A 3886-nucleotide genomic window follows, 5' to 3' on the forward strand; every position below is an offset into this window, starting at 1 on the left:
AAATACAATACGTGTTGTGCGTGTACTTGGCGCCTGTTTTTACCTTTTTTTAAAAAGGTAAGTTTTTAGAGTATCACACACTTTATATTTTGTAAAAGACTGAGCTGGAACATCACAAATGAATGCTTTAATTTTAAATGGATATATTATTCCATTAACTGTTACACCATGGGTAACCAAATTTTGAGCTTCTTTTACGAAAGATTGCAAAAATATATTAGCGTCTGCAGGTTTTTCATACCCATGATAAATTCCAATAATGCCAACATTGTTGTAATTGTTAACCAAACTGCATAAAATAGGGTAGACTTGACTCCCCGAACTTTTAGATAAAGGCAAGCCATCAATATTAACAATAATTTCAATTATCTGTAAATTTTTAAAGGAATATTGCGAAGCTTCTATAAGTTTTTCTACGCAATGATTTATCCCAAAATGATAATAGTGTCCTGGTTCAACATCTGTATGTATTTTTCTCAAAGTGCCTAATAAAGTACGAGCATCTCGAGGAAGTTCTGGATATCTAGGTTTTATATATAACATCAATTCATTTAATGCAACGTGAGNTATCCGATTTCTAATCGCCCATCCTTGCAATTGGAATGTAATACTTACATTATTATTCTCACAACGTTCAATATTATTTAAAAAATTGTGATTTACTGTACTGTTATCATTAATGTAACTATTATTATCATCTGCACCATCATCATTAATGTAACTATCAAAATCATTTGCATCATTATTATCTTCATTATCTAAAATGTTTTTATCAGTATTAAGTAATGTATCATTATGAATGCTATATGATAGACTATTATTTCCAACTAAAGATGTGTTCATAGGTAATAAAGATAAATCACTAATAGAATCCACGATATTAACACTTGCATCAGCTATCTTTTTTGCACGTATATAATATTTTTTATTTACTTTAGGCATGTTGAAAAAAAATATATTATCACTGGTACTTACTGCAGTGAATTGATATTCTATATACAGGGTGAGTCATCTGAATCTATCACCTCCAATAACTCGTTTGTGTGGCCAGGAATCGAAAAAAGTTTCATATAAAAGTTGTAGGGTTTCGAGGGGGAACCAAAATGGCGTACTTTTCAACTTTTGATTTTGACCGAAACTGGGTTACTTCAACCGGAAGTGGTTTTTTTAAAATGGAAACCCCCCTTTTTGACACCGGAAAATGAAAAATTAACATCATATTCATGATGTCGTGATCGGCGAACCATAGACCAATCACTTGCTCTCTGCGTAAAGGTTTTAATGGTTACCCTAGTTGGATGCCTTCTATCAGGATAACGTTGAGCATACAGACGTTCAGCTCTCGAAAAATTATTCCTACATTCCCCCAATATTTTGATTATGTCCACGATTTTGTTTGGTGGGTAGGCTGTCATATTAAAGATAAGAAATTACCTGAGTTCTAAAAGTATTGATTTCTCAATAGATACAAATAAGCGGAGATATCGTTGCTATTTAAGCATTCACGTCTGCTTTATGATTGCAGGATAATAGTCATGGTCATAGCAACCTAGCGGAAGAGCTACATACGAACTAGTCGCGCATAACTATGAATGTCTGAAAGTCAACCGATTTTCACCAAATTTTGTACACGGGAGTTGGTAGAGTTATAACACGATTATCATTAACATCATATTCATGATGGTATCGACCTATGCATTCAAGAAAATGGACGGAATTTCGAACAGTTAATTCGCTAAGTGTACTACATAGCGAATTAACTGTTTGAAGTTACAAATTAACTAAATAAAGCACCCCGATAGTGAGAGACAAGGGGACTCACGTAAATAAAGCACCCTGATAGTGAGAGGCAAGGGGACTCACATAAATAAAGCACCCCGATAGTGAGAGGCAAGGAGACTCACGTAAATAAAGCACCCCGATAATGAGAGGCAAAGGGACTCACGTAAATAAAGCACCCCGATAGTGAGAGGCAAGAAGACTCACGAAAATAAAGCACCCCAAAGGGAACAAAAAACTACCACGTCCACGCCGTTGTTCCTGGGTAGTGCTAAGAGTAGTAATTTCTATTAATTTTGGTTAAAAATTTTGTCCGCCAGCTTGGTCCGCCATCTTGAATCCGCCATTTTGAATTTTGCAAATCTGACTTCAGATTCGTGATCAGCAACCCCAAAAACCCTCGTAAACTTAATTTGGTGCAAATCGGTTGACTAAAATTTTTGTCCGCCATCTTCGTTCGCTATCTTGAAAATTTTAGAACTGCCAAGGTTATATCTGAACGTAAAATTTTTTGCTTTTTCATTTTCCGGTGTCAAAAAGGGGGGTTTCCATTTTAAAAAAACCACTTCCGGTTGAAGTAACCCACTTTCGGTCANAATCAAAAGTTAAAGGTACGCCATTTTGGTTCCCCCTCGAAACCCTACAACTTTTATATGAAACTTTTTTCGATTCCTGGCCACACAAACGAGTTATTGGAGGTAATAGATTCAGATGACTCACCCTGTATATAGATAATAGTTTATTTCCAGTATTGTTATTCTCTCGAAAATTCTCTTCTCGTATATTCCAGAAGTTGTTGTTATTTCAAGATATCTGAAATTAATTTATTTTATCGTTGAAATACTATAAAATAAAATTTGTGGAAATTAAGCAAAAAATGTAGAGACAATGAATACTAAAGACAGCTGCAGCAGTGAATTGGATTGTACAAGTATAGTTAATAAAGATAAATCATTAGTAGATTCGATATATTAAAATATACATCAGCTATCTTTTTTGCACGTATATTATTTTTTCTATTTACTTTTTTCTATTTAGACATGTTTAAGAAATATATTAATCACTACTGATACTTACTTAACTGCGGTGGATTGATGCTCCAGGTAATTTTATTTACAGGCGTCAGCTTCCGGGGAAGGATTCCATGCAAATTTGTGCCAGATTGGGAGCAAGGGTGGCAAGGGTGAATTCTGGATGACCATGGAGGGTGCTTGACGTCATAAGAGTAAGAGATTAGACACGCGCGCGCGAACACGCCGAGAGACTAAAGAGCATTGAGAAAGAAAGAGAGAGAGAGACTGAGAGAGAAAGAAAGAAAGAGAGAAGACGGAGTTGAAGCATGTGGGTGAGAGATGGTTTTAAGAGAGAGGATTACAAGAGGAGATCTTGTAGGCCAGTAATAGGTACGCGCGAAAAATTTCACGGGAAAAAAAGGCGCGGGATGAGTAAATAAACTTATTTCGAGAGAATTATGAGTAAATCTCATTTCGGATTTCTCCAAATAACAACAGCTTCTCGAAGATTCGAGAGAATTATGAGTAAATCTCATAATTCTCTCGAATCTTCGAGAAGCTGTTGTTATTTAGAGAGATCCGAAATTCATCCATTTCATTGTCGAAATGCTGAAGAATGTTNGTAGAACATGTTGTAAAGACAATGAACGTGGAGACAGCTGCGGCAATGGATTATATTATGTTACAAATGTGTCATAATAATGATTTCTCTTTCATTCGTATTCAACTTTCTTTTCTCATCAAAATCTATCAAAGTTACGTCATCTATATATATGTACAATTTTTATAAGTCTACTTACCTCGTATTCTACTGCAACAAATGCACGAAAAACTTTATTTAGAAGTATAAAAGTAGACGAGATCATAAGATGATTGCCGGTTGCCGGTTTCTCGATGAGACGAGACGACAAGAAACCGAGACAAAAGACGTATGAAACATTAGGACGCGATAATAACGTACTGGCAGCTTCTCTTTAACTTTCTTACAGCATGCTAAAGCGGTGGAATGGATGCGCACAACAGTAGCGAGTTCTAACTGTATGAACTTGCTGTTTTTGTCCGCATCTTTTCCATCTCTTCAGCATACTGTAAGA

General features: G+C 35.5%; 1 long non-coding RNA gene across 1 annotated transcript; it reads right to left on the reverse strand.

Moving 5' to 3' along the window:
- Positions 1 to 98: 98 nt before the first annotated feature.
- Positions 99 to 999, reverse strand: LOC109863373. The gene is made up of 3 exons (XR_002251325.1): positions 976 to 999; positions 616 to 758; positions 99 to 523 (listed from the first exon to the last, which is right to left on the reverse strand). It is a non-coding gene; the product is annotated as an uncharacterized LOC109863373 (long non-coding RNA).
- Between the last annotated feature and the right edge of the window lie 2887 nt (positions 1000 to 3886).

This window comes from Pseudomyrmex gracilis, unplaced genomic scaffold, assembly GCF_002006095.1.
Source record: "Pseudomyrmex gracilis isolate BER0280 unplaced genomic scaffold, ASM200609v1 scaffold_4490, whole genome shotgun sequence".
NCBI lineage: Eukaryota > Metazoa > Arthropoda > Insecta > Hymenoptera > Formicidae > Pseudomyrmex > Pseudomyrmex gracilis.